Below are 10,828 nucleotides of genomic sequence, written 5' to 3'. Positions count from 1 at the left end.
CTGCCTATTGAAAAAAACACAACTTTTGGTGTTGTTTCCGGACACTGCGCCGAAAAGTGACCCGGCTTCTGGCACGTATAACAAACGCGCGCTCGCCTCATCTCGAACCGCTTTCTGCGTTTGGCTGCCGCCGTCTCTTTACGTTTGGTCGGACTGCTTTCACTCGCATCCTCACTACGCGTGTCCCCCTTAAATCTCATGGGCGTGAACCTTGGCCTCTCAAACTGGGAGCCAAATTCACCCTTTTGACCGTCCTTAGCTCCGCGAGCTCGACGCGTCACAAACTCCTCGGCTAGCTCAGCGGCTTTAGCCACCGTACAAACGTCTGGCCTATCCAAGACCCAGTATCGCACGTTCTCCGGTAACCGACTATAAAACTGTTCTAGCCCGAAACACTGCAGAACTTTATCGTGGTCACCAAACGCTTTCTCTTCTTTGAGCCACTCCTGCATGTTCGACATAAGCCTATACGCAAACTCTGTATATGACTCACTTCTGCCTTTCTCATTTTCCCGAAACTTCCGATGGAACGCCTCCGCAGACAGCCGGTACTTTTTTAGCAGACTCGATTTTACTTTGTCGAAATCCTCTGCCTCCTCTCTATCCAAGCGAGCGACTACGTCGGCCGCCTCGCCGGGTAACAAAGTGAGCAAGCGCTGTGGCCACGTTTCCCGAGAGAACCCCTGCTTCTCGCACGTTCGCTCAAAGTTAACCAGGAACAAACCAATGTCCTCTCCAAGCTTAAACGGCCGCATCAGGTCAGTCATTTTGAACAATACTCGTTCTCCTGCACCGTGTGCCTGACTTCCATTACGAGCGCGTTCCATCTCTACCTCAAGACGCTTCATTTCCAAAGCGTGTTGACGGTCACGCTCTTGTTGCTCTCGCTCTTTCTGTTCTTTACGTTCACGCTCTTCTTTTTCTTTTGCAGTCTCCCTCTCTTCAATAGTCTCAAGGCATTCCGACAGCTCGTCATCCTCAGCCTCTAACTCAAGAATAGCCTTTAGCAGTTCTGGTTTTCTGAGTTTGTCTGAGACATCCAGACCCAACTCTCTTGCAAGCTCCAACAATTTCGGTTTGCGCAACGACTTCAAATCCATGGCTGCTCTGAATGCTGCTTTCTCTACTGCTTACTATTGTCTTGCCGCAAACTAACCCGGCAGCAACGACAACCACAATTACCAGCTCTGTTTCTGACACTAACAAAAAGCCTGGCAAAGCTCAGAAGAAGAAAGTCCCGCACTCACCAAACCTCGCAGGCAAGAGTCCAGCGCAGTCGTTCCGCTGCAGGCAACCAGTCATCACACAGGGCTCGTTGCACTGCTCCCGGATCGTCGTTGAGCTGCTCAGCATACAGTCAACTGCATCTCTTCGCTGCTGGCCTCCGTTGTCGCGATCCCACCGCTGCCACCAGATGTTTTGATCCCACCGATGGCATCGGTTTGTTGGGAACTCGGCGCTGACGCCCGTGGTTGTACCTGGGTCGCAAGCCCCAAGGGTAGCGTTGGCCTGGCGGCCTGGGGTACAACTGGAAGCATCCGAAGGTCCCGGCAAAGCATGAGTCGACTGGTAACAACAAAACAACTTGTTTATTTTAACATCGCAAAGAGTTGGCGGTCAGGTTGACCGAAGAAGAGAGACGGGAGAGCACTTTACTCAACAGAAGAAATCGGAGCCCTCCTTTTGGCGTCCGGGGGCAGCTGTTTTTATACTCTCGCAGTTGAGGGCAAGAAGGAACCCCTCAAAAGACGAGCACGTGAATGTACAATGGGCTAATGGTGACGCACACTGTCGTAGCGCTGCCGTAGCACCATGTCGAGCACGATCTCGTAGCACCCTGTCGTAGCGCTGCCGTAGCACCATGTCGAGCACGATCTCGTAGCACCCTGTCGTAGCGCTGCCGGTCGGGCACAATGACTGTAATGAGAGGATGATCCCTGCTTTCGCATCGCCTGGTTCGGGCACAATGACTGGAATGAGAGGGTGATCCTTTGCGGTCGCATCGCCGCAGTCGCGCCTGGAAACACCTGCCGATGAGCGTTGCGGCGACGACGATCGGGCCAAAATGTCTGCCGCCCCGCCGCAGTCGCGCCGGCAAAACCACGTGTCGCAGGCGAAACGCAACAGTATGTACACGGGCGTTTTTTTTTTTTCATTCCCCCCCCCTCGTGGGGATGAGGCCGCGGCGGCCTGAAATCGAACCGGCTAACTCATGCTCAGCAGCGCATGCGCCATAGCCATTAAGCCACCGTGATTAGCGCAGGTTAGTCTCGAGCGCCTGCGCATGCCTCGAAGCTTCCACTCCGATGTTAGACTTCACGCAAGGTGAGCTAGAGTCTTGGTGCTGACAGAAAATCGAGCAATTATCGCGGTTTTCTCCGTCCCTCCTTCCGCCTCATCTTTGATTTCTTGTCGCTTTCTTATTGTAGCAAGGGGGGTGGGGGTGGCAACCACTTTTTTTTATTCTTTCAAAACGCTATTACGGTTTTTTAATCGCCTTTGACAACGCCAATTTTTTCATTGAGTGTGCTTGTGCTCAGGTAGCCATCGCTCTCTCCCTCCCTCCCTCCCTCCCTCCCTCCCTCCCTCTCTCTCTCTCTCTCTCTCTCTCTCTCGTTTTTCTACCCCTTCCTCCCCCTTAACGGAGCAGGGAACCGAAGGACTTTCCGGTTAACTTCTATCTCCGTGTTCTATTTCGTTTTCTCTCTTCTTTTCTTTTCTTGGCTATCACCATAATGTCGTAAATATAGCCGGCTATTCTACGTTTGCTATCAGCTGATCGGGCGGATCGCACCAACATTTGCTGTTTTGTAATTAAAGATACAATATCTCGCCGAGAACGAAGCAGCACCTAGTCGCCCTTCTGTATCTGCCTCCCTTCCGCCCCTCGCACGTTATCATGAATTAACGTCTACAACACATGAGCGTCTTTCATTTCTTAATTATTATTTTTTTCATCTTCTTGGCGCGTGCGTTTTTGTTGTGCTCCCCGTAGCTGGGTGGAACCAGGGCGCATATATTACAAAATTAAATCTAATGTATAGTATAAATTATTTATTCATTAAATTGTGGATTTGTACATGTCGAAACCACCATATAATTATGAGGCACGTCGTAATGGGGTACTCCGGATCAATTTTAGCCACCTGGGGTTCTCTAACGTGCACCCAATGCAAGGCCGCATTTCGCCCCCATCGAAATGCGGCCGCCGCGGCTGCGATTTGACCCCACGCACTCGCGCTTAGCAGCGCAACGCCCAAGACACTACACCACCGCGGCAGGTAATATACTGTATAGTGCAGTGTTAACTCGTATCCATTAGTATTGTACTATAAGGAGTAACTGGCCTCACCTCGAGACGCTCACCGTTACATTCGCGAAAGTGAGAAAAAAAAATTGAGTGTCTTGATCATGGCTGCGTAAGGAGGTGGTCAGTCGGCCGCACGAAAGCGGCACAGGGTGTCGCACGGATAGCTGGTGGTGGCAATGGTGGTTGTGGTGTGCAGTGCACTTGCGGTGCCGCTTTCTTTCCCTATTTCCCTATTTACACCCCCCCCCCCCCCCCAATTTCCCTGAGCCTGCCGAGTGCGTCCTGTTTCGCTCCTTCGATTGAGGGCACCCCCCGCGCGCCCCTGTTGGCCGCCGGGCGGAGGGGAGGTGCGCCGACGGGGCGTTGCCCGGGCAACGCGGGTTTCCCCCCGCTGCACCACCGCGCCCAGCGGCGAATCGCGAAGGTATATTGGATCGCTTGTGCTGGAAATTGTCCATTAGCGGTACCCCGATGACCCGGACAAACCTTTTTATATGTTTCTTGCTTTCCTCCCCTTGGCCGAGCCGTGCCGTTATTCTCTCCGTTCTTCTCCTTCCACGCCGAGCACGTCCTCCCCCCGCTCTCCCGCCGGTCGGTGTGCTGCGGACCGGAGTCCTGTCTCGGGCTACGGCTTCGGCCACAACCCATGCAACTCCCGTAGACGCCCTCGCCCGCCGCCTCGTTTGCTCCATCTCCTTATTCCGCCTCGGCCAAAAGCGGTGGAGGAGCAGACGCATGGAGCGGGGTTCTGGCCATTCGCACCGAATCTGCCGGTGCCACCGTTTGAAAGGGCGCTTTAAACATAGATCGCCGTTCAGCTGCAAAAAAAAAAAAAAAAAACCTAATGACGGCGGCTCTCGCTCTGCTGCATACAATGAATGAGCCGCCCGCGATGACCGCATTTCCCAGTGATGCAGAACTTCACGCAGGATAGATGCACGCATTTATCCACAGACACGCGTTCGTCTACCAGACCTTCTAGAAATCAGAACAGTGCTGTGCAAAACTTTGCTGGTAAAATATGTTCATTCTCGAATTCTTTGTTATCGAGTTCACAAATATTTGCTTTTGTAAATAACAGTTTGTTATTGGCCGACTACCTTCAATAATATAGGTTTTTTTTTTAGCTGCACCGAAATTTTGAAAATTGCCAGTAGCACATTGTACGATTCTAACCCTTCAGATAAATTACTCTTTGAGGAGCAATTACTTCTACGAGCAATTAAAACGCTTAATTCAATAATTAACATAATTACACTAATGAACTTTTAATTATTTACTTTAGGGCACATATTTCAATATATTAATTGTAGCTATAGTGAGATTATAGCGAGATTATAGTGAGATTGCAAGGAATATTGACTTGGAACGAATTACCAGTTTCAAGAGATGCGTCGTCAAACTTGCGGTAAAAATGCACTGTTGTTCCACTTTTTAAGAAAACGTTGTCTTATGCATTGAAGCCCAAATGTAACTGCAACACCAATGCATTCCGTCGGACCATTTGGCAATTAATGTCTCGAAACTGGTGCACTTCGGAGAATTTGTTTCAAATGGATTCGCCTTGCGAACTGACCGACTACAACTCGCAAGTTTATATATGTGCTGTAGAGCAAATAATTAAAAGTTTTTTTGTTTAATTATGTTAATTATTCAATTAGGCATTTTGATCTTTCTTAGAAGTAATGACCGCATCATTGAGTAATTTAGCTCAGTGGTTTGAATTGCGCTATGTGCCGTATGCAATTTTTAAAAAAATTGGTGCAGCTTAAAAAAATAAACTGCTGGTATAGTGTTATCCTGTTACATTCTCTATCACGAATGCCGGCGTCTCTTTTGAAACACCGCGATTTGTGAATTCGGCCCTTGGCTCCATTCGAAATTGTTCCTTTGGAACTGGCGCGAGCAGGCTAATACCAAATTCATTGCGAGGAAAAACACAGGGGCTATGAAATATGCCGTACACAGTAGAAACTTTGTAGCAATTTCGACCACCTAGGTATTTTTTAACGTGCACCCAGTGAACGGGCCACGAAATTTTTTTTTTCATTCTGTCTCGGCCGGTATGCGCCTGCGAGTCGAACCCGTGACCTCCTTGCTTAGCAGCAAAACAACACATAGAGCAATCTGAGCCCCCGCGCCGTGCACTGTGACAAAAAATTGACTGGACAGTGCCACTACAGAGGTGACAGCTTTAATGAGAAACTGTAGACGTGAGTTAGGCTGACGACGTTAGGCGACGACTCAAGATGCGTTAAATGCGGCCTGCCATACGGAGGTATAAATCGCACATTTCTTTTGAGCCGTTCCTTGATTTTCAGAAGAGGAAACGCAAAAAGTAAGAACACATATTTTGGCTATCGCTGAATCCACACACTGTACGATTTCCGAGGTTAGCGAATGCTCTGGATATTCGACCATGGCGACGGAAGAACCCCAGGTGGGCGAAATTCACTGGGAGTCCCCGTACTGAGGAGTGCCTCATTATCATTCGTGGTTTTGGTACTTAAAGCCCCAAAATTTAGTGTGCGCGTGTGTGCGTGTGCGTGTGTGTCTGTGTTTCAGAATCGAGGTAGCCCTGGCTTAATTCAGGAGGCTGATGAGCAACTTTATTTATTTATTTATTTATTTATTTATTTATTTATTTATTTATTTATTTATTTATTTATTTATTTATTTATAGCTCTACCGGTTGGACGAAGTGATAGTTCGCCACTGTTCTTTCTACCCGTTACGAAAGTGCCGCAACAGGAGAGTGAGTATAGCTGGGGCTTGCAGCCAGAAAAGAGAAGTAAGCCAATCATATGTGCGCGGATATACTAGATAAAAGAAGGTACATGGCTGACTTTGGTGGAGTGTGCTCAAAGGCATGTTTATTGGAAGGATATTCTTAAGAGCGACAGTTCTGCGGTATTGCTGCAACGTTTTGCATTTATTGAATGTCATCGGATGTCAATAGCGAGTTATTAAACACACACACACACACACACACACACACACACACACACACACACACACACACACACACACACACACACACACACACACACACACACACACACACACACACACACACACACACACACACACACACACACACACACACACACACAAACACACACACACGCCTTTACAGCGCAAATTAAGAATGAAATACATCAGTGAAGCGGGCTTCGCCCCACACGGATTCTTATAGTGGGAAAGTCAACTTTCTGAAAAGGCTATAGTGGCCTTGAACAACTTACTATCGAAGTCGGGAAATGCATTTCAAGTTAGACTATTTCACCAATACTTTGCCGCAAAAAGTACTTCAATGCGATCAGCAGAAGCGGGGTTATTGGCAATTAAATATCGCGTTAGCGGTGCTTCCGCTCGTCCTTCAATGACTTACACTGCGAAGGCTACGGCAGTGCGGGGAATGCTCACAACGCTCCGCCTATACTGAACGTCACCGCGGCGTGCAATTCAAATTTGATTTTAGATGTTCACGTAGACGCCCCTATTTGCTGATTTCGGCGCCTGCTACGCGCCAAACGTAAGCCAAACGCGGTTGACCTCAGCAAGCCGGAGTACGCTCAGCCAGCGGACTCATCGCGCCATCCCGAGCCGGCCGCGTTATCTACGCTGCGTAGCAGACTGCAGGTATACGTGCAAACGCAGTGCGCATGCGCAGCGTTTGCTTTGCGCACGACAGGGCTTGAGTGCGCGCTCGCGCTCATATGCTCCAGTCTGGCCGCGCAGCGTGGTGCAGACTGGCTTTGTCCTTCACCAGCTTGACCGACAGATAGTAGCCACATCAAACTTGCGCATGTTGAAGTGCTATCAATAGCTCAACAGAAAGCGAAGTCTGCGAAGGCGTCTAACCAGCTGCGGCCAGGGCAAGCTTGCGTGTGTTCTGACTTTAATGCTATCTTCGGCTGGTCGTTTCTGAGCACTCTGGAGCGCTCTCGCGAGCTGCGTTGTCTTCGGCTGGTTGAAAGAGGGTGCGCGCCCTGCGTTCGGCTGGTTCTTCTCGATTGCTCTCCTCTATCTTGGAGCGCTCTGAGGCGCTCCGAGCCCTGTCGTCGGAGCAGTCATCGAGATTAAAAAGTCATCGCAGCGCCGCGTCGCTGCTGTTGGCGACGGCCCACCGTAACCTTGGCAACCTAGGCCACTGCATGCTGGCGTCTCGACGAACGTTCGTCCCGCCGGCACGTCCGCCGGTTTTTCCGGCAGCGCCGGGAGCTTCGGATAGGCGAAACATCGGACGTTGGCAGTAGTCACGTGGTTTCGCATCAGCAATTTCCTCGTCTGAGAGCGAGTCGCACGTTTGGCTTGCGCGCTTGTCCCCTACCTTTGAGCTCGGGAAACGACCGATCTACCCGACTCTGCTTCGGAGCATACAGACGACCAGTCGAAGATACCATTAGTTTCGCGTGGTTCGAGGATATAGTTGGGCGTTCGAAAGCAGATGAAATTGGCGAGACCCGAGGGGCGACGACACCTAAAAGCAGGGTGTCCAAAGTTTAATTCCTACGCGGATGACCGTGGGCAAGCGTGCACAGACGATAGTTGACTTCTTCCGGAAGTGTGTAATTAGTATCGAAATTCGAAAACAAACTTGCGCTTAAATCGTCTTGTTTATTAAACTGCGTCAATAAGTAGAAGCAGTAACAGGAGAAAGAAGCACGTTGATCCAAACACCCTTCTTGACTGATGTCAGCAATTAGCGAATAGCAGCTGCGTATGGGAATTTGCTATATTACGAAATAAAGCGTCCAGAAAAGAGTGAGGAGCAGGCTTCTGTTGAAAAGAGAGCGTTTCAGAGGAAGTTGACATCGCGCTCCGCATGCGAGCTCCACGTTGCAAAGCTTGGCTGAGATGTTCACAGCAGCGTGTGCTATCCGCGGAGTGTTTTTTGACCAAGCCCGAGGAGTGGTTCAGGACCCCATTAAATTGAGATCACTTGAGGCGAATTTTCGTTGTCGTATTCGTCGTCGCCGTAATGTTCCGTATAAAGTGCGATAAAAAAAAGTGTGCGCCGTATGCTGTGGCTGCGAGGGAAAGCGTGCGAGCGTGATTCGAGAAGGTTGGCGGCTTGATGCGCGCAGTTTTCCCTTGCGCCAGACGTGATCGAGCGTGCGCTAGAGTAGGAGAGCACTCGCCTCCTCTAGTTCGTCGTGGCTGCTGCGCATGGCCGTTTGCGTGGCGGAGCGCATGCGCGGCCCGCGCGCCGTAGTTATTAGAGGTAACATGCGGTGGGTGCAAACCTGGGGAGAGCCGAGATGGCTGGTGCCTTCATGCCCGGGGCCTTCTAGCGCACCTAGTGTTGGCGGTCGCGTAATCTCCGGTTTCGGAATCGCGTTGAAGCGAGAGCCAACACGAAGCAACGCTGCCGACACTCTTCATTACGCCAGCGTTGTGACATTATGTGTTCGTGGTCATCGAGTGAGATTTCTTCATGTTTGCCTGTGCGCATGTGACACCATCTTGTTAAATTAATTGGTAAGCGAATGTATACTGCAATTTATATGGCTGGCAGGGCTAATAACCTTGTGTCGTGTAGATGTCTAATACTTTGCCATCGCTATAAATGGTTCGCCTTTCTGGCGAAACAGCGACTTTTTAGTTACGCACTACGTAGGTGCATAATTTCAGAACCACGTCGCCTTAGCATATACAGCCCTGTAGATATGCAAGAAGAGAGAGGGGAAGCGATAACAGCTTGCGGTTAATAGGGAGGAGATATCACAAATATTCGGTGGATACCATGCTTATGTGTCAATCGGTGTTAAGCAAAGCGTTCTTTGATATTCGCACAAACGTTACGTAAACGTAACGCTAATGACGAAAATGATTGTACAAAATGACGTTAATAAAAATGTAATTTTACGTGCTCAATTCCCCGTAGCCGATTTCAATTCTCTGTAGCTCAACATTCGTCGCTAAATGCACGCACTGTGATTCCACTTTAACGCGACAGCATTAAGGCTACCATGTCGCAGAAAATCAGGTGTTGGCGCTGGCGTCGGCGGAGTTGTCCGTGAGCGATAATTGCTATATATATATATATATATATATATATATATATATATATATATGCCACGCCTTGCTATATGCCATGTTATATTGCCACACCGTTCGATCACTAGAGTTGATCATTCCTTGTCTAACATTCTTGACAAAGTTATTCCTCGGAATTTTGGGAATGTGTGCCCACAAACAAATGTCATGAAAAAAACACCGACAGCGCATGCCTTTTATGTTTAATTTTCTCAGAATTAAACATTAAAGGTGCGAAACAACAGAAACCTGAAAGCTTCCTTTTTTTTTTTTTTTTTTGGCGCGCCTGCTTGCTACCTCCGGGATCGGTCCACGCAAAAGGCAGCGTTTCTACCAGAAAACTCGCCTTCGTGCATATATAGCGTTCGCCGCCAGCGCTTCCCCGTAAACATTACGGGTACTTGAGGTGCAGTTGCCGGGAAGCGTGAGAAGCAGTCAGGGATCTTTGAATGCTATCGCATTCCGCTCTTAAAGGTGAATATTAAGCGTCTTCCAAGTTTTACTCACTTTCTTTTCTACACTCAGCTGCTTCTATGGCCGGCTTCGTCACTTCTCTGTGACCGACTTCCGTTTTCTGCGGCCGACTTCACCTCTTGCTTATTGTTCTACTTGTCTACACGGGTACATTACCCAGTGAGCCAAGTTGTCTATTCGGGAAAATAACCAGTGGCACATTCCCGGTGGCCCAAATGTTGTCTACTCGACGAGACAGCTGCCGCAGAAGTCAAGAGACAAAGAAACTTTTGCTTTAACGCGAACCTTGAGTCGCGACACTGCTTGACCGCCGTGGTTTCTTTCCTGCAGCCACAGCGAGAGAAAGGAACCGAGCGGCGGGCCATATCCGCTGCGCGAATCAGCGGCCGGTCGCTCCGTCCGCGCGCGCGTGGAGCTCCTCTGCTGGCGTCGCTACACCGAGGCGTCTGTGCCGCTCTTCCTCTCCACGGTGCGCGATCAATATGGCGGAAAGGGGCCAGCTCTTGCAACGCTTCGCGCGGCGCTTTTAGCGCTGCTTAACGAAGTTTGGCTTTCTGCGTTGCCGACCGATCGAGGGGTCAGGCAAGCGAAGACGACGAGGCGGCGGTGCCTTTCTCGCCGGCTTGCGGCGACGACGCCGCCTCGTTATTTGCCGCTTTTATTTGCCCGTCTCTTAACCGAGCCGTGCGCGACCCTCGGGAGTCTTCTTCGCCCGCTTCCATCTCGGCATCGACGCGCGTGCGTGTGTTGTGCCCGGGCCGAGTGGAGATGTATCGTAAATGTTTTTCGTCGCCTACGCGAGCCTGTAAAGTCGATTTTGCGGAGTAATGGGCGCCGCCAGCCCGGCGAGAGCAGCAATCGACGCGGGGCAATCGAGATGAAAGGCCGCCAGCGTCTCTTGGCGGGCGCTCTCGCGGGAGCGTCGAGTGCCTCGGCGGGAAATAAATTAAACGTGGAAGCCGACAGTGTAAAAGCGCGGTGCCGCCCAGTATAATGGGCGAA

This window comes from Dermacentor variabilis, chromosome 1 (assembly GCF_050947875.1).
Source record: "Dermacentor variabilis isolate Ectoservices chromosome 1, ASM5094787v1, whole genome shotgun sequence".
In the NCBI taxonomy this organism is placed as follows: Eukaryota; Metazoa; Arthropoda; class Arachnida; order Ixodida; family Ixodidae; genus Dermacentor; species Dermacentor variabilis.
This window is presented reverse-complemented; position numbering follows the sequence as displayed.